The sequence below is a fragment of the Pieris brassicae genome, chromosome W (assembly GCF_905147105.1).
Source record: "Pieris brassicae chromosome W, ilPieBrab1.1, whole genome shotgun sequence".
Taxonomy (NCBI): domain Eukaryota; kingdom Metazoa; phylum Arthropoda; class Insecta; order Lepidoptera; family Pieridae; genus Pieris; species Pieris brassicae.
In genome coordinates this window covers 4,661,880-4,683,785 of record NC_059679.1, presented here as the reverse complement: position 1 = coordinate 4,683,785, position 21,906 = coordinate 4,661,880, and the positions used below count along the sequence as shown (strand labels likewise).

The 21,906-nt window shown below is 36.7% G+C and overlaps 1 pseudogene; it reads left to right on the top strand.

Moving 5' to 3' along the window:
* LOC123718286 overlaps positions 1-21,422 on the top strand; it is a 141,678-nt pseudogene extending 120,256 nt beyond the window's left edge.
* The last annotated feature ends 484 nt before the right edge of the window (positions 21,423-21,906 follow it).

Here is a 21,906-nt window from a genome sequence, read left to right as displayed (position 1 = left end):
GCGTGCGACCAACCAGGCTCCAGAACAACCACTCCTTTGTATGGAAATTGTATTCGTTTTTACAACAAACACTCAAGCGATTAGACAATTAAGTAAATGAATCAATAAAGCTTTTTATAAATTTGACGATTATTTAAATGATCGTCATCTTTGGGATTGATTTGCTCCAGTTCAAACAATTTGTATGACTCAAAACTTGGCGATTAAAAAGAGTGGCGGAGAGTTTCTTGCCAGTTCTTACCCGCTTCACGCCCTTGACTTGCGGACTGGTAGTAAATGTAAATTTAGAACCATTTTATCACCTTCTCTGTTGACGTTCATACATGTACTTGGTTACCTATATTAATAAAGTTATTTTGAGTTTGAAAAGAAACAAAATAAATATCTTCTCGGTTTTAAAACGGAATTGAAAAATAATAAATATAACTGATAACTAGGTGATTGTGAGTGACAATGACGAACAAACCTAGTAAACGTGTGTAGGAAAATTCTTATATGCCTTTTGTAACGACAATACAACTTTCGTCCTGAGGAAAATAATAGGCGCTATATTCTGACCTTTGAAGTAACCTACACTGTATATTATAATGCAATAGTAACGAGAATTGCGTAAATCTACTTACCGACGTAATGGGTAGAAACTGTAGAACACTGCTCTATTGTTAATAATTTCCGCAGCATATGGGAGTCTATATTGGTCTTCACACCTTGGTTAGAAAGCTTTCCTGCTCATAACTTTTTGATAATATTCTATAACCTATGTCCATCAGGTCCTGGTCTTTGTAGATATTGACATCTTCTATAACACTGTAGAATACTTAATGTCAATAGTTTCCGAAGCATGTAGGAATCTTTATTGGTCTCCACACCTTGGGTTACATAGCTTTCCTCCTCATAACTGTATGATAATATTCTATAGACTATGTAAATCAGGGATAATATAGGATTCTAATATATACATATTAGATAACTCTATTATAAGATCAATTTTGGTTTAGTGGCTTCGTAGTGCTCTCATCCCCGAGGTCGTAGGTTCTATCCCCGGCTGTGTACCAATTGACTGTTAATGCGCATTTAATACTCGCTCGTACAAAGCAAAACATCGTGAGGAAGTCTTGCTTTAGACCTATAAAGACGGTTTTGTCAGGCACAGGAGGCTGATCTACTTGCCTATTACACTAACAAATGATTTTTATATTATTATCAGGGATAATACAGGATTTTCATGTTGAAATAATTTATCAAATATTAAGTGGTTTTCAAGAAACAATTGGTATAGTGTAGATGAATGTTAATTAATAAAAGCAAGGTCTAAAACTAAGTGTTCACAAGGGCGTAGTTGAATTGGCAAATCACACAATCAAATTTTTAATTAAAAGGAAATTGCTTTGTGATTGTATAGAAAAATAATCGAAAATTTACATAATTAGTTTCTGAACCACCTCTATGTGGAACCAGAAATCAATTTTAAAAGGCCATGCGTTCAGTGTTCATGGGCGACAGGTATTTTCGAACTAATTCAACTCTGGGTCCTTCACTCTTTGAAGGTATTCGGAATAGCAATTCTTAAAAGGCCGACAACGCACTCGTGAGCCTTCTGGCATCAAGTGTCCACGGTCACTAGCTATTTTCTAACCAATTCGACTTAGGGTCTTTAGGTCCGTAAAGGGCGTATCAATTCTGCAAAGGCTGGCAACGCCCAAGCCCTCTGGCATTGAGAGTCTTTGGGTCCTTCAAAGGGAGAACCAATACCTACAAGGCCGGTAATTCACTCGGTTCTGGCATTTAAAGTGTCCACGGGCGACAGGTATTTCGGAACCAATTTGACTTGGGTTTTTCAAAAAGCGTACCTAAAACGCCGGCAACGCACTTGCAAACTTTATCTTTGTGACTGTCCAATATCCATAGCGTCCATGGTATTTCCGAGTCAATTTGAGTTAGGTATTTCCAAGAGCGTACCAATTGTCCATGGGCGGTATCACTGAACATCAGATGAGCCTGCCTCCTGCCCGTATTAAGTACTTCTCGTATTTATTAATGAATGTTAAATTTGACTCAAACATACTCTAATACGACCTTCCATTGTGCTAGATCTAATTATAATGCCATTTGTACAAATTGCGTAATTCGTGTGGGACTAGCAGTTTTACATTTATTATATGTAAACTGTTACAAAGAAATAAAGTTTTATATTTTTTAACGGGACAGTAGGCAAATAGGGAATGGTATATTTTGTGTATGTTATGTATGTTACGCAAGCTGCTCTAGATAACCAAATATATGAGACCTCTATCAAATATTATCGTTGAAATTACGAGAATTAATAGATTACCACTGTAGTCTATTTCGTGTGATAATCGGCTCCAATGTCGTAATGAGATTCGTGAGAACAACGCGACTGTATCTAGATTCCAAGTTTCGACATATGTTTAGCTGTTAATGAATATTATATTATGGGATAAAATCCAAGGATTTTTTGTCTTCTTTCCGATTTAACAATTAAACAAAAGTATATAAATGAAATATATTGAATTTGTTACGAGGTGGCAGGGAGTAGTCACGCCGCAGACTAGAAAACGCCTTTATTCGGCTTGTCTAATTTGTCTGTCCAGAGTGTAGTCGCTAGAGTAATATGCTCGGGAGGGAGTTCTTTAAAATCGCCATGGTGAAACCCTAACAGTATGATGATGATGTTGCATTCTCTTCCGTCTGCCAATATCATAGCAAATATTTAGACGCCATAGTTCCCTATAGTCCCGCATCCCAGTCCACCAAACCCCCCACAACGATAGATCTAAGCCTGTATCCACACAGGCTAGAAACTGTTTCAGAGTGTTGGACCTGATGCCCCGCACTGCCTTCGGCAATGACCCAAAGATTCCTAAATGAGATAATAATAATAAAGCCCGTTTATTTTCATTCTTTACAATTAACAATATACAGTTTTAAATTTTTATTTTATTTTTTGCTACTCGTTATACTGACTTCCTACTCCTTCACGGGTTCTCCTCCAGCTTTATCCGTGGTTTGCTTTCTTCATTAGCTTCCTGCTAACGCTTTTATGTCTTTTATCCAACTTTTTCTGGGATGCCTTTTTTATCCTGCCCCTTGGTCCTTTCCATATAGTCTTTGAAGTCTTCTGTTTGTGCATGAATCATAACTAAATTACGAAAGAGTTAAATCACTGTTTCGAAGTGTTGAAGATTGGGGATAGTATATATCTTTGTCTAAATTACTCGGAAAGGCGATTCAGTAAAGGAGTTCTACTCTATTGTGGGACATAATACTAATATCAAAATTTATTTCCAATCTTTTCAAATGTAAAATAAGATTATAACAGTAGTAGGCTTGGATTTGTTGTCAGTGCCAGTGATCGGAACCCTTCACGGGTCCTCCAGCTTCTTCCAAATATTTCTATCCATGACTTTCTTTCTCTATTCGTTTCCTGCTGAAGCTTTTATTTCATCTGTCCATCTTTTTAGGGCACCCTATTCACCTTCTTCCCCTTAGGTCCTTTCCATATACTTGTTTCTGTGCTCTCTAATCTGTGCATCTTGCTGACTAATGACATTCTGGGACATAATATAGGTTTATATTATAATTGCTATTCAAACATTGATATTGTAATAAAATGCGTATTCACCTTCAAATTGAATTTTTAATTGTCTGTGAAATGCGTGTTTTACAATTCGTTAAGGTAACTATTGTTAAATCGTTAATTTACCTTTTTTGTTTTGTACAAGTGAAATGCATCATTTTTGTAAATATATGATATTAGTATAAGTTCGTAGGCTAACATAGAAAGCCCCAGTAGAGCGGGATCAACCCCGGAGCCTCTGTAACGTGGCCTTGTAGAAACTTCACTGATCCTGGTGAGGTTTGAGTCCCACATACCACTGCAACTTTCGGGAGTATAGGATGCGGAAATGCATTACCAACTCAAAAAAAGGCTAGCATAGAAATTTTTTTTGAGAATTTGATTTTACTATTCAAACACCTTCGAGAGCGATACAACGATAGCCGTCATACAATTTTTCGATACCATTTATAAGTACTATTTGTCAAAGCATGCCTGAAAGCATGCTTCAGTATTGGCGATTTCCTCTTCATCAGCGCTATTACTTTTATAATTATAAACATCGTTATTCACTTTAGATAATTATATCATTTACATCTGCTCCATTTGGACGCCTTGCATTCTACAACACAGTTCTCTTAAGGCACTTTCCAGCATAGCAATTCCAGTCAATTCTGACACGACTTACTTCATGAAAATAGCGTTCCATCTATGGGACATATTAAACCAACTAACAGGAAAAATTAAAACATCCATGGACGTAGCTATACAAAACGCATTTGCAAACCAAAATATTACATGTAAAGATATTGCAAATAATTTTGCAACTTCCTTCCACAATAGTATTAGTAATATAGCAACCAACTGTGTAAATCCACTGTTAGATAAAAGCTCCTACCAGCATACAGAAAATACTAGTATGAGATTTCAGTCAGCAGACCCTAAATCAGTTGCAAAGATAATTAAATCATTAAACGACAGAAAGTCTCCAGGTGCAGATAAAATACGAGCTATGGATATTAAAACATTATGTAATAAAATCAACGTAGTCATAGCTAACCTTATTAATACGAGCATTTATACTGGAAAATATCCTAACTTACTGAAAACAGGCATAGTTCGACCAATATACAAAAATGGTAGCAAAAAAATCTATAATAATTATCGTCCATAACTATATTGCCAACAATTAACAAAATAATAGAAAAATACATATGTGGACAAATTCAAAATTATTATAAAAAACACAATATTCTTTCTAACAAACAATATGGATTCCAACCAAATAAAAATACCACACAATTGCTATCCGCATTCACAGACCACATTTATAAACATTTAAATAAAAAAGATCATGTTCTAGTAGTGTTTATTGACTACAGTAAGGCATTCGACACATTAAAGCACAGCGTAATCCTGCAGAACTTAAATGACTGCGGAGTACGAGGAAACCTACTCAAGTGGTGTGAAAACTATCTGCAAGACAGAACTTATCGTGTTAAAGTGTGCAACGAAGAAAGTTTTCCAATATCTATTACAGAAGGTACGGCTCAGGGCTCAGTCATTGGGCCTTTACACTACCTTACCTATGTTAACACATTACCTAACATAATAAAGTATTGTCAGATATTCCAATTTGCAGATGATACATGCCTAGTAGCTGCAGGGCCTAACATCCAAGAAGCAGAAACAAAGCTACAATCTGATTTCGATACATTGGCTAAATGGTCCCACGACGTAGGACTTGTACTAAATCCTAACAAAACAAAGTTCATGCATATCCGATCCAGTCACAATCTAAATTCACGTACACCCATCTTAATCTTACACAACCACACATGTGCACATTCTTATAACTCGTACCCCAATAGCTGCAACTGCAACGCTTTAGAATTAGTTCATAACCATAAGTACCTGGGGCTTACAATAGATGACCGAATGTCCTGGAAAATGCACATTAATTCTGTCTGTGATAGGCTAAGAGCGATACTTGCCAAATTCACTTTAATAAAAAATAAAATACCACTTAAAACTCTGCTACTATTATACAAAGCACTAGCCGAATCCATTATAACATATGGACTTACAAGCTATGGGAGAACATGCAAAACTTATCTAAATCAAATATTTGCAATACAAATACGTATTTTAAAAACAATTGCTCCCTTAAAATTAAAATCACAATATAAAGCGGACTACAGAAAGCTATTTGCATTTTTCAAAATTATACCTATACACGAGAAAGTACAACTAGGATTATTAAATGAAAACTACTTTACAGAAAATTACCTCAAAACAATTAAAACTCACTATCACTACTCAACACGTAGAAAATTAAAAAACGAATTTCTATTACCCAAATACAATAATTTATATGGGAAAAAAACATTAGATTACATTATTCCAAATTTAATAAACTCGATACCAGCTACACTTCTTACGAATATAACAAGAAACAATATTAAATTTAAATTAAAAAAATACTACATAAGTCAAACAATTATAAATTATGCATAACATAAATTATGCCATATACGTCATTAAAATATATATATATTCGAATATAGGAACTCATCCTGTATGTGAATGAGAATTCTCGACAAGAACAGGTTTCTTGCATCGGCTATCTATGCGCGTCAGTGTTTAGATGTGTTTATGACGTTTTACGTGCAATTTTAAATCGTTTGAATGGTTTGATTGTTATAAATTTACAGTTTATATGTCACTGGCCTTAGTATATATATATGTGTGTTAATGATTTAATTATGTTCGACGTCCTGGTGGATAGAAAAACTGTGCACAGTTTGTGTTTCCACCACATCAACTACCTTTATATTAAGAACACTTATACAACAATAAATAAATAAATAAATAAATTCCCTGAAAGATGGGCTATGGCTATGGGATGACTAGCTAGCCGGCGTTGCAAGTGTCCATGGTCGGTGACCCTGTTCTTCAAAGTGACCCTGCGCCTCCGCATGACCCTGCCTGCGCATTTGCCTCCTGTCTCTTAACCGTACACTCTTTTTAGGGAGATTATATCGAAAGAAAATTATATATCATAGTATATTCAATATACACAATATCGCTACTGTGCGAACTCTGCGAACAAATAAAGTATGTAATGTCGATAGTGTCAGAGATAGCATTCAGTAAGCGCCACGTCTTTGTTACCGGGGAACTGTGCAACAGCGATAATGTAGGATTTTAATGGTGAAATATTTTTTCTCGTTCAGTACTTTTGGAGCGATCCCAACGAAATATTATTGTGTCTCAAAATTCCACCCGACACGATGGACGCTTTTCACGACACTTCTTGCGTACCAACACTATACACACCAGCTGCTTTAAGAGAAAAGCGTACCACTTAAGATAGGCGGTAACCTTTAAGTGTCAGCTGTCCCATAAAAAAAACATTTCTGTTCCCTCATAGACCACGGAATCGAAGCTGAAAATCAGCGGAAATTAACACATATTACACCTATAACTATTTCGTATATGAATCAATTATAAGGAAACAGTACTTCCGTGTTTATTGAGGGTCAAATACACGGAATAATTTTGACCTTGAGAGATTGTGATTGGTGTTTGTATTATATCAAAAACACTTTTATGATTAATATCGGTCTGGGATGAAAAAGATTTCTTAATACGCGTTGGTGTAAATAATAAATTTAACGATTATTCTATGTGTAACCGATAATTTTAAAGTATCTGTCTAGTAAAAATAATAATAACATTTCACCTTCATCTTCAGTTTTGCTGATATTTTGTTTGCTTAACAATAAGCAATAAATTACTAGCATATTATTGTAACATTTATGTTTACAAAAAAAACTATATTACAGAAAAGATTGCTGTTAACATATACTAAATATATCGCATTATGTATGACGTGATAAACTGCAATAAATAAATAAATGTTATCATATTTATATAATATATATTAAAAAGGTTTTTGAAACAAACTTTCGATGGATACTATATGGTTTATGTGCTAAAGAATATATTAATAAATAATATTTTACATAGACAAAATAATCGAATGTATGATGTCTAAGGGGTAGACAACTTTTTATTTTGATAGCAACATAAATTACCTTAACACTTAAGTTATTTTTAGCCTATCAGGAATTTAGGGTTCTAAAGGTGAAAGAATTTTTCAAAACAGTTCAGTTTTTGAGACTATTCAATGCAAACAATCAAATCTTTCGTTTTTATAATATCAGTGTAACTATTTCTCAAATCTAGCAATGATGACCTTAGCTTCAGCATGCGACTCTCATCCCTGAGGTCGTGGGAACGTCTATGCACCAATTAACTGTACGCACTTGTTACTGTGAAGACATCGTGAGGAAACTGTTGTTTTAAAAACAGTGGCGCTACAACGTAACTCTGGGTAACTGATTCATGAGGCAAGTAGGTGATCAGCCTTTGTCTGATTGGGTTTTATGGCATTACAGGGTTGTCCCTTGTACGAGCAGGTGTCAAATGAGCATTAAGTCCATTAGTCCACAGCCGCAGCTCGAACCTATGACATTAGGGTTGAGAGTCGTTTGCAACTTTGAGTCAGAGTCGGTCCCATTCCTCCGTTTTGCGTAAAGACCTAGCTAATTAAGTGATGAAGCCTACCTCCGTCCAGACGCTCAAAAGCCTACCTCGAGCGATTTCTGCAGCCATAGCCATGCTTTCCAGGACTATGTGAGTAACTGATTCCTCTGCGCTGAAACAGCACAAGGGACTGTCTCTCGCGCCAAGGACGATGATGTTTACTAAAAAGACAGTGATCCGTAATTGTGCCAATCATTATTTTTTGACATACTTATGTTTTTCGTGTGCACTCAGTTTCCGCACTTAGACGCCCACTTGGTCTAAGTGCTGGGTTTTAAAGCCAGCCTAGCTCCATGTAGAAGTTCAGATGTTTCTTAGGCACTTCACTCCACGGAGTAACCTCACTGCTTCGAGGATTTCTGAACTTTACAAAGCCATTCCAGGACTACGTGGTTTACTGATCACGCTGAAACAGCCTCTGCACGAGGGACTGTCTATTATTTGTTGATAAAATATTTTTTTCATCATCAACAAATATCCCACTGAAGTATTTCCGAACCAATTCGACTCAGGGTCCTTCAAGAAAAGAGCAAACCAATTCTAAGTCGAATTACTTCGGAAATACCTACCATCCATGGACACTCTCAAAGTCAGAAGGCTCGCAAGTACGTTGCCGGCTTTTTAAGAATTGGTAAGCTCTTTGAAGTGGCATTGGTTCAGAAATAAATGTACGATTATAACGGATATCCGTTAGTATTGCATATTTAACGACATCATATAATTCAAGATAAATCCAACGTGATTGTGCAATGCACTTTTGACTTTCGCTCGTAAGAAGGAAGTACCACCGGCTTTAGACTAAATCAGACAAAGGCTGATCACCTGCTTGCCTCATGAAACAGATACATAAGAGGCCCAGACCTAAAAGGTTGTAGCGCCATTATTGTTTTACTTTATTTGTATTATTATTTTTCATAGTCACTAATAAATCTAAAATGGTTTTGGTTTATCAAATAGTCTATTGTATTGCGCATTACATAACAATGTTATATATGAATTAATATAGATCTATGCGTCACGCCTTGCGCCATTCACTTGTCCTGCCCAGCTAGTGGTTTAAATCATACGCGGCAGCGGCAATTCATTTAAAATAGGATACGACACAATTTCAAATATATTTTCTTCGTCTCCAAAAATTAGATTTGTTTATTTGCTCTCAAAAATCACACATTTTAAACACACACAATAAGGACAATCGCTTATACAAATATGTACACTAAATGACATGAGAACTTTACAAGCGAGACCCGATCCAGGCAACTGGTTTAGTAGCAGTCGGCAATATGGCAGCTTACGAGGGGACCCTTTGTGTTGAAATTGCATGGGTCACCACTAGAATCCTAAATCCCTGATGACAATATGTTATAAATGGTGTAACCCAAGGTGTGAACCAATAAAGACCTATATGCTGCGGAAACTATTGCCAATAGAGTAATGTTTTAGTTTTATAGAAGACGTCAATATCTACAAAGACCAGGACCTAATGGACATAGGCTATAGAATATTAGCATAAAGTTATGAGTAGGAAAGCCATGTAACCCAAGGTGTGGAGACCAATAAAGATTCCTATATGCTGCGGCAACAATTGACAATAAGTGTTCTACAGTTTTATAGAAGACGTCAATATCTACAAAGACCAAGACTATAGAATATTATCATAAAATTATGAGCAGGAAAATCATGTATCCCAAGGTGTGAACACTAATACAAATCCCTATATACCATATTGTGACAATAGAGCAATGTAATACAGTTTTATAGAAGACATCAATATCTACATATGTCTAACAAAATGTTTATGCATTTAAACAGTTATTTACCGCAAAGCTTTATGCTTACTACATTAATTGAAACGCAGAGCACAGTAATACAATCGCTGATACCAAATCGCTTCCGCTGCAGTTTACAACTTATATCGCCTTTCACTTACATTCCTTAATTCACGGTCAGCGCAATGTTAACGTGGCGGGGCAAACGGGTTTGGTAATATCACTGTAATTAAATAAAAAAAATGTTCTTAGTTCCGCATCAACTTGTGGATTAATTTTGGTTGAACGCTTTTTTGACCTTTAGTTTTAATATGGAGTGTTTAACCACGCCCTTGATTTGGGTTAATTGGACCTTGCTTTTTGAAGTTATACTTCTTTTGTCGCGTTAGGGAACAATGATGAGAGTAAATTTTTACGATGCGCAAGCGCACCGTCACAGAAAACCGACACTCGCACACCGTCACAAAAAACCGACACCCGCACACCGTCACGAAAAACCGACACCCTGAAGTTAGCTTAGTCAACATTTTAAAATAAAAAACTCAATTTCTTTATTTATGTAGAAATATTTTTTTTTATTTAAGTAGATAATGCGTAAAAAAACTTTCAATACGTATCGATATCAATATATTTTGTACGATATCTTGTTACGCCAAAAAAGTGTAGCTTCTAACGCGTGCAGTGTTGGCCTAGTGGCTTTAGCGTGTGACTCTCATCGATGAGGTCGGCAGCCAGGTGCACTTTTAATGCGCATTTAACATTCGCTCGTACGAAGGAAAATATCGTGAGCAAACCGGCTTGCCTTAGAGCGAAGTGAACGGCGAGTTGAGCACAGAAGGCTTATCATCTACTTCCCTATTAGATTGACACATACATAAATCTGAGGCCCAGATCTATGAGGTTGTGGCGCCACTGATTTTTTTTAGTAAAGATAATTTTGGTTCACGTTTTTTTAACATTTATTTAGTTTCTATATGGAGCGTTTCACCACGCCCTATATTTGGGTAAAAATTAAGGTTGCGTTTTCACAGTAACCAAAATTATGACATCTTGGTAACGGCGCTGTATGTTTCGTATATATATATTGTATATATAAATCACAAAATATGTTGCTATGCCCAAACTCGAAGTATTTTTTTATTCCTTGAACTCTGAGGAAGGTTTTTATGGAGAATTGGACAAACTTTATTTTTTATTCCGAAAAAGTGACTCTATGGGGTAGCATAGCAATACCTATATGTTGATATATAAAGGTACGTTAAAAAAATCATATTAAGGCGAAATGAAGTTAGTAATAAAGATATTAACTTTTTTTTATATCCGAGGTAGAAATGCATTTGCGCATCCCCTACACCTAAAAGCAGGGGTATATGGTACTCGACCCACACCGGAATCTGGTATTCAGGGACTGGGTGAGCAATACCCACTAAAACCATCAGGTATCACTTAACATCAGGTGAGCCTCCTGCCCGTTTGCCCCCTATTTTATAAAAAAACAGGAGGTAGAAGATGGTACATCTTCTCCTCTTTCTCTTTCTGCTGTCATCTTCTGTAGAATCACTTGCTCACAGAAGCACTGCATTCCATACCTTGAACAAAGATTCTCTGCTCATGTGGTGCATAAAGTGCGTAAGAGTATGAAGAAGAGAAATTAGATCAAACCGTGCAATTGTATAAGTTCCCACGGTTATAAAAGGTTATATGATTCAACCCACGACAGCCTGTCTCTAGTGTCGCGTGAGATCAATTTTGTCACCATATTTCTGTCATGAATAAAGTTTTCTTATTATTGAATTATTATCGCTGCAAGGTTTCTTAAATTACTCGGTGAAATGTCTCCAAGGAGTTGCTGAGTCCATCGAGTCATTTTTCATTTCATCATACATTTTATTGCCGCCACAATTTGATAACAGGACCTATAAACGATCAGCATAAATGTAATTTTTCTAATAAATATTTCTTCTGTGTTCCCTCTGGGTCAAAGCTCATGTCTGATTAATCTAGGTCAACGATATAGTGAGATCTGACGCGAATAATTCCACCACCAATTTTTTCCTGCGCTTTTACGAGTCTTTGACTTGATAAGTTCATCGTTGTCCACGTGATTTTTTGCCTTCGGTGTTGCCAATCACGAGGTGTTTCTCTAGGCTCGTGTCGCCAATTGTGTGACCAAAGTTCGATTGATTCGAACATTCGACATTGATGCCATGTACACACACCGAGTATAGTTATAAATGCGTTTTAGTATAGGTAAGCATCGACGCGTTGCTTTAATAGTACCTGTTAGTGAAGAGTTGTTACAGAAAAATCTGATATGACAAAATTTGCATTGAGCAGTTGGCCCTTCAAACCAACAGCGAGATTCCATAATAAAATACAGGCCTTCAGATTGACCGCCCCACTACGGCCAAGCCCAGGACAGAGTCTCGCAGCTGACAACCCCGTAATGGTCGGGGAAAACGGCCAATTTCCGGCAGAGCTCGCCGAAACAGCCCGAGCTGAGCCATCTAGACCCTTCAAGCCAACAGCAAGAATCCATTGAAAAAGCTACAGGCCTTCAGATTGACCATGCCATGATGGGCTAAGCCGAGGTCTGAGTCTCGCATTAAAAAATAACAGTAAAATAATTTCGACGATTACTTTGTTAGTGTTAATTTTGTAATAATGTTAAAATTATTTACAATTATAATTAACTTTTGTTTTATCTAAATTGTTGAAATAGGTTGAGTCTCACAATTGTTACGTAATCTGTGAACCTCTCTTAATTATCATAATTCATAGTTAATATTTATTCAACACCAAATATTATAATTACTTTATAAAAATATAACAAAATATTTAAAAGGTCTAATAACAATATTCTATTGTTCCTATAATGATAACCAGTGGGTCTAACCTTTTAGGTCTGGGCCTCTTTTGTATCTGTCTCCTGAGGCAAGTCGGTAATCAGTCTTTTCCTGATCGTGTCTAATGTCGGTGTTACGATGTTCTCTGTTTCATGATTTGTCAATCTAATAGTCAAGTAGGTAAATACTGACACACACACCGACGACCTAGGTCTAAGGCAAGCCGGTTTCCTTACGACGTTTTCGTTGGAGCGAGTGTTAAATCCGCTTTAAAAGTCCATTGGTGGTTCGTAAAATGTATTAAAATGTTAAACAATGTATAAAATTATAATTAATTAATTTGGTAGATGAGGATTGTATCATAGTCTGTTATTCATTGGTTTTGTTATTAAATAATATTGCAATCGAAATAATAACATTAATAATTAAAAGAACAAATGTTAACAACCATCTTACACTTGTAGCCAATGAAGTAAAACGTCAGTTTAGTATTAACGAGTACTTTAGTTTTTTATACACTCGTGTGTGTAACATTCTCATTTTTGAGATACAGTATTATCGCTTATATTCGTGATAAACAGAAGTGACACATAGTTTTAGGAACCCATAAACTACAGTTTTTTGTTAGTCCAGCATCAACCTCCCAAATTTTATTTTTTTAACGATTAAAGACAGTTGACACTTAGCTTCAAACAGTGTTTCATTTATTTCCAACAAGCATCACCGAACACAGTTCTTTTACCGTAAAACGTGAGGCAACGAACAGTCGGTTCAATTCCTCCTTAAGGGATCTTTTGTCTTATTATTATACTTTTATTATGTAATTAGCTTACCTAACATGTTATAGTGACTATATCAATATTTAAAAAAAATTGAAATAAATATAATCAGGCTTTTAATTTTATCCACAACGAAGTTATAGAGCCTCGAAAATTCCATTAACTGCTTCGTGAAAAGCAAGGTCGCTTTATTGCTCGACTTGGCTGGCTCAGTGCCGTGCCCAGGTGATGTAAGCACGGAACAAGAAGACATAGCATTCTGTAATCTGTGTATATCGTTACTAGCTGTACCCGCTTTAATTCTGACGTAACACGGTGTTGGCTTAAAGCTTTCGGTAAATAGACATATAAATTCTGAAATTGTGAGACATATATAGATATTGATGTTTTCTATAAAACTGTAGTACACTGCGCTATTGTCAATAGTTTCCGCAGCATATAGAAATCTTTATTGGTCTTCACATCTTAACACTATCGTAATTATTAGTCTATATTCATCAGGGATGTAGGATTCTAATGTTGAAAGAATTTATTTGAAATGCAAACAAACTTTCCTATTTATAATGTTAGTGTGGATATCGAAAAAGTAACAAATAGCACATGAGCCATATAGAACCGCTACCCTAGTATGGTATTCATTTTATGATTAACTTTCACTTACAGAAGAGCAAAATGAGCAGAAAAAACGTCAGCGTCCAAGAGACATGTCCTTGGCGGAGCCACCACACACCATGGAGATAGCCCAGATTCTCATGTCGCTGCTGCACGCCTGGGGACTGGATCCAGACCTCGATAGAGTCTGCGAATCAAAACTTGGACTGCTGAGGCCCATGGTAAGTTTTTTGGAGACTTATTGAAACTGGCCGAGATGGATGGTAGGGGTCTCTTACGTCAAAAGACAGCGTGACGAAGCTGCTTAGTCATGGAAATTTTCAGCAAAAGGTGGTTCGCAAATGTGCAGGCAATCATTACTATGCTCTGATGTGTGGGATGGTTGACACCACGGACGGTTCTTTGCATCATCCGAGGTTCTGGCTCACCATCTTTATCTCCACCATTTTGGCAACCATCTATCTCCATCTTCAGAGCACCATCGACCTTATATTTTATTCATACAAAAATCGCATCATGAATGGTCCATTTGTTGAGCAGCTGGCCAAACCCTTTGGGCCAGAAGAAAAACAATGCGTATTTGACCCTACCCGGGTTCCTGGTTCAGTGGCTAGTATGCGACTATAGGCCGTTTCTTTGATATTTCTTCAGCTCCACTTTTGAATAGACAGTTTAGTGAATACAACTTGAGTGCTTCCTCTGATTTTGACATCAACATTTCAGGTGCCGGTATGTTTTGGTGTAGTCTCCCGTCATGGACACATGGCTGTCCAGCTACCAAGTTGTCTTGGAGCCTGGATTGACTCCTGTGCTCATATGCCAGTGGACCATATGCTGTTGAGTTCAAACCTTCCGCCGGAGCTGGTTGCGCAGGAGAAGTTGACTAGGTAGAAGAAACTTAATTATGATAGAATATATTAAAACATTGTATCTGTTGCAAGATGATTTTTCTTTTTTTATATATAACAGGAGGCATACGCGTAGGAGGTTCATCTCATGTTCAATGATACCGCCGCCCATGGACACTCAAACTGCCATAAAGCATGCAAGTCCGTTGCCAGCCTTTTAGTAATTGGTGTCCTCTTTTCCTGAAGGAGAGTAAGTCGTGTGTTGACAGCAGTGGGCAGCTGGTTCTACAAAGTAGTGGTGCCCAGCAAAAACTACCTTAAACCTCAGTTGTGGAGCGACGGACGTCGAGATGATACGGTTGGGATTTCATATGCCTCGACTTCCAATTATGAAACTCAGCTGCAGGTGTTAATCCGAACAACTCCTCTGAACACTCCATGGTTAATGCGATAGATTGTTATTAAATATATTCTCCCATTAACATTTTCTTGAAAGATGATTCAGATGTACTGTCTCAATAATACAGTGTTAACAAAAAATCTTTAGATTATTTACGCCTGGATTTTCTGGAGGAAACTGCTTTTACCAGTAAGACTAAATTACTCCTTATTTTCTCCTGTTTTGTGGTTTTCTTAGTTTCCTTTGATAGGTTATGGAATTGAAATTGTGCGCTACACTATAGATATCGTATCTAGGGAATTTAGAGTATATTATCTGAAGACTTTTCGTGGGGTCGTAGGTTCGATTTACTCGCTTGTGCGAAGGCAAACATCGTGGAGAAACCGGTATTGAACACCTCCTTGTCTAAAAAGAGATCACAGAAACAGTTGAAATTTCAGGGTTAGATACGGGGTTGTAGCGCACGTTTATTAATCGAAAGCCAACGCGTTAAAAGGTAGACATTTTATGATTCTCTTGGCACGTGAGGTGGTAAGCCTATAGGCAATTAAGATAATATAGCCTTCTTCCGAAAACTATATCCATGAAATCCCATCTCGTAACACTTCCTTTCTTGGCCAATCTTTTGAAGTCTCTGAAGTGGAATTCACATTCCGTCCCTATCCGCTTTGCTCCTTTAAATCTCTACCGTACAACTATCCGTACTAACGGATCTGAAACTGATCTAAAATTATCGTGATTCATATGCACTTTTTCCCTGTTTCCACTGATGCCTGGAAGAGATCGCTCGAAAGCGTTATGGCCGCCAGTCAGGAAGGAGTCAATCAAAAAGGAGGGCAACCTTTTTATTTAATTATGTTAATTGTACTATATTTATGTATACGAAGTGTTAATAAATACATATATATTTTCAGGCTTTTCAGCTCAAAGCTGCACTGGGAACTGAGCACAACATTGACGACGAATCATCTTTTGTCTATTGTCGCGTTGGCGAACACCCTCATGTCTATGAGTAATGCCACTTTTGTGCCGGAACAGGAAGTCGCTAGACGAATGCACAGGTAGAATATGAACTCAAATTGAGCAACCTGTATAAAAGCGTTATGTAAATAATAATAAAAATCTGTGCGTGTACTAGTGTACACACATACGAAGTGAAACTTCTTTATAACCTTATTTTTTCGAAAAATGATCTACTATATGCAACTTTACTGAAAGTGGTTAGATAAAATTTAACAAAAGGCTTTAATTATGCATGAAAGCCCGTGCGTTTAAATTTATGTTCCGACTCGACCATCCCCCTTTGGGCGGATGTTGGAAATTTCTTTTTTCACCGATTTTAGTCCTCACGACTACTGTTATTCCAGACCAACAACCCGTACGTCATCGTGGGGTGGTGATGAGGAGCAAGAGGAACAGATCGCAGCCCAACAAGCTCACATCAAGCAGGGCTGGTCTCTGTTGGCCACGCTGCACTGTGTGACAAAGCCATAGAATTGATAATTTATTTTTGAAAGTCATTTGTTTCCCCGAGGCTTCCAGATTCCTTAAACTGACACAGGTTATCCACAAATTTCTCTGCTATTAGCTATGACCCAAGGTAGGTTTCATCAAACATTTCAGATGTTGTTGGGATATGTGTCGGTACATTTTCAGTGTTTTTTCAGTATTTCAAATCAATTTTTTTTCTTCTAAGGTGCAAAGAACTTCAAGAGGCCTCAAGTGGAGATGCTAGCGCGCAGGTGGCAGCACCACTGCCTGGAAGTTCGTGATGCTGCTCAGGCGCTACTTCTCGCCGAACTTGCCAGGTTTAAAATAGAATTAAAGATTTATTTTTACCCAATTTTGTAATGGCAAAAAAATAATTTTTCCTTCACTCCTTTAAGGTTGGGACCGAAAGGTCGTAAAGCGTTGGTCGACAATTGGGCCCAATATTTACCCCTATACACACATACGGAAAGCATAAATCCACAGGCAGCCCAGAAGGAACCGGCCGAGAAGATTGTTAAAGACGTGAGCATTAAAAAATATATAAGAACAGTATTGGTCTAGTGGCTTTAGCGTGAGGTCGTAGGTTCGATCCCCAGTAGTGCACCAATGGACTTTCTATCTATGTCCGCATTTAACACTTGCTCGTACGAAGCAAAACATCGTGAGGAGACCGGCTTGTCTTAGAACCAAGGCGGCAGCGTGTGTCAGGCATAGAAAGCCGACCAGCTACTCGCCTATAAAATTCACCAATAATCATGAATCAGACACAGAACTCTGAGGCCCAGACCTAAAAAAAACACTTCAAAAAATTCCAATAGTATCAAGTATGTTTGTTGTACAAAAATGTGTTTTGTTTAATATCTAATGTTTAAATTTTTATCTAGTATTTTTGTCATAACAAAAGCGTTCTATAAAGTTATACATATCCAGCGTCACACGGGCCACTGTGGCCCGTAAACTGAAATGTTTCATGAGGAAGATATTCTACATACCTAAACCTTCCTCATGAATCATTCTAAAACCGCAATTGATTCCGTAAAGTATTTTCGGGTTTCACTTGTTCTCATAATAGACCTCATATTTTGTAGGCAAGAACATATATTAATGCAGCTTTCGTAAGCTATGTTCATCAATAATTTTTCTTCGACGAAATATTATTTTCATCTGATTAATATACGTGTATCTATTATACAAATAACGTTGATTTCTTTGGTGAAAGATTTTTCGTAATCGCTTCAGTAGATCATCCTCTACAACTCCACAAACTTTACTTACAATAGATAGGATGGTGTAGAGGGTGTACCATACAACGCCAAGTTGAAACTGGGCAGGACTTAAACACAAACTTTTTTTTAAAAAATTGCCACGATTAGAATAAATTTATAAACCCTGTGAAGTTCCATTATTTCATCCAACTTTTTGACCGTGTTGAAAAAATATTCAATGGCTTGTAGCATACAAATATGGCGCTTTTAGGCCGAATGGAAAATGGTACTTCATTTTTTGTGCAAAATTCGGCTTGACTTTGTTTTATAAAAGGGGCCGTTCAAGTATTACGTAATCACATTTACAGGAGTTTGAAGAGAAAGAAAAAGAGATTGTGCGTAAGCCATCTTCTATCGCAGAACTGAAAAGGAAGCAGACAACCGCAGTTGTCCTTTTGGGAGTTATCGGTGCTGAGTTTGGACAAGATATAAGCAGCGAAGGAAGTTCATATAAAACATTACACGTCTTACATTAAAACAATAATATCTGATAATGTAAAAAATTAATCAAAATCTGTCCAGTCGTTCAGTTGTTTAATGTTTACACATGCACGAAGGATTTATATATTCTTGTTTATTTGCTGATAAATAACCTAGATACCGACTGCAGTTATTTGTTGAAATCTAAACAAAAAATCATTCAATTCGGTCCAGCTGTTTAAGAGGAGTTCAGTGACATACACACGCACAGTTATTATTAGCGGGTTTAGTGAGCGTTATATAGGTATAATGTGAACACAAAAGACATGATTATAGATAGAAATTTTCGTTTTAACACTTCAAACGACAATAGCCTAGTAAATATCTCTTAGAACCAACTCGAACAACTCTTAGAACCACTTGGCTACCATATTTTACCGAATCCTCAAAAATAACTGTATCGCGTTTCCCCGAACCTGCTCTGATTGGTACGAACAATAGTCGTACTTTTATTCGTTAAGGCACTTGTTTAAACTAGGAATTAATTCAATAATAATAAATCAAATTAAATAATTAATTTTAAAAGTAATACAAACAAATTTCAATTATTAGCAAAAGTAAGAATAAAATAGAACGAACGAATTGACTGGATCAGAACACTTCCTGGTAATCGGATCTTTCTAACATATATATAAACATATGAAAAATTTATTATCTGTGTTAAACGTGACTTTAAGACGAGTTATAGTTCAATATAATAATTCATTTAACTCAACTCTTTGTTGGGAGGACAATTAATGTATTCAGAATGTAGTCTTTCGTAGTAGTAGATTTCCTTAATAGTTTAATTAATTTACAAGTAAAACTATTTGATATTATATAAAGTGTTTTTGAGGGAATTACGAATTCGACAGCCCGAACTCTAAAAAAAAAATAATACTTATATTACTACTTTATTTAAACTTATAATTATTACTACAAAAACTACATCCGTAATCGATGCTAGATACTTTTATTCTATTAAAATTTATAAAACGCGGTAAATGCTGAAGCCGGCAAGTTGACCAGACACGTGCTGCGACATCAGCGATCTTCCTTAGGATATGTAATTAGGGTTTAAAAATATGTCTTTAAGCATTATGGAGTTAAATTGTAAATAATAAATACATTTTTATTACAGTCACATGACACAAAACGGTCTCAAATTAGTTTAATAAGTTATAACTTCTTGGAGTTTAAGTCGGAAATATGTGTCATTTAAATATGACAATTAACACACCGAGATATTCAAGGTGTTGGTCGGAAAATGTATTAAATTCTCCCGTATTTTAGGTGCAGGCAACAAGAGACGCAAAGATGCTGACAGCAGAAAGAGTTCCATCGTGGAAGGTAAAGATTGATATTGATAGAAACCGAAATTGAATCGTAGATATTGATAAATACAAATTTAAAAAGTTTGGTCCCTGTGCTGGCCTCACTTCGCTGTATTGCGATACTTATTTGGCTATATTAGCATTGGTACATTGTCTATGCCATTTACATAATCTCTGGCAACATATATATTTTTTCTTAAAAATATTCCACTTTAATAACAAAATATTTCGGATACATTTGTTTATACTAAACTGTTTGTAACATATACCTTGTAATAAATAAATTATATAATTTTAATTATATCTATGTATATGATGTTTTGTTAGAGTTGTTAGCAATTTCGTCTTAGTTGTTAGTATTGGTTAGTAAACAAACCAAAAAGACTCGTATAGTGCATGGACAGCATACCATTTCGGTCTCAGTTGTTAGTATTGGTTAGTAAACAAACCAAAAAGACTCGTATAGTGCATGGACAGCATACCATTTCGGTCTCAGTTGTTAGTATTGGTTAGTAAACAAACCAAAAAGACTCGTATAGTGCATGGACAGCATACCATTTCGGTCTCAGTTGTTAGTATTGGTTAGTAAACAAACCAAAAAGACTCGTATAGCGCATGGACAGCACACCAACGTTTTAAGATATCCGTGCTCTTGTGAACACGATCAAGATACCATTGGTACTTAACACGATACATAAAGGATGCCATTTCTGGATGATGGCATTAAACCCGTTATCTCGGATCTGTGGCAAGCCCAATAGCAACCTGATGTAGTTATACTGAATAGTCAAAGCCTTCTGGGTACAACGGGCCCGGCAGGAGTGAAATAACGGCACGATTTATGAATTCAGTACCTATGCAAATTCTACAAATTAAATATATTAAGATTTGGTGACTCTTTAGTCTATATCTTCAGCTCGTGTATTCTAATCTTGACTAATGGATTGTTTCTATATATACCAATGGCGCTACAACGATTTAGGTCTAGGCCTCAGATATCTGTTTCTGTTTCGTGATCGTTTCTAATTGGAAAAAAGTGATCAACCTTATGTGCCTGACTCAACCTGATCAAACTTATTGAGTCTTAAGCATGCTGTTTTCATGCCATTGGTGCGCCGGAGATCAAACCTATGACCTCAGGAGAGTCTCACGTGGAAAACGCTAGAACAACGCTGGACACTGCTGATTTTTTCATATTATCTATTACATAAATGATGTAGTATATAGATTATTATTTTTTTGGTGGTCAGGGTTCACATTAAGCGCTTCGAATAACCTGGCGCGCTTGACAGCGTTGGCATTGACGCACCTGCTCCTTGTGCCCGGATCCGCTCGTCTCCCCGCTCATACGCCCTTGCGACGCGCAGCCGTCGACCTCTTGGGGCGGGGCTTCGCTGTATGGGAGCCGTATTTGGACGTTAGCCATGTGCTATTGGGTGAGTTAAGCGCCATTTGTTGTGGTCTAAATTTGGATGGGTGTTTTTAAAGTTAAGCTACAGTTGTTGTGGTATGGAATACGATGGGTAAGTTTGTTAAGATGATTTTGTGGTATGGAATTGGATAGGTGTTTTTAATGTTAACGTATATTTGGTGTGGTCTAAAAATGGATGGGGTTTTAAAGGTATTAGGCGACAAATCTACTAATGAAAATCTCTGAAGTTAGTCCTGTTATAAATGCAGGGCTTCTGACGGGGTCCATGACGTATGGCCTTCCGTTGACAGCTCAGGCCGACTCTTGCCGCACTGCAAGGCACGCCCTTACTCTCATCGCTACTGCTCGGTATGTTCCATATATATGAAATGTATTTAGAAAATCATACTTGAAACTTCGACTAACAAGAGGAGAATATCATCAAAGTTTCCCCTGTGTTCAACTTTACTTCAAAGTCAAGTGAAAGTCAAAAATCATTTATTC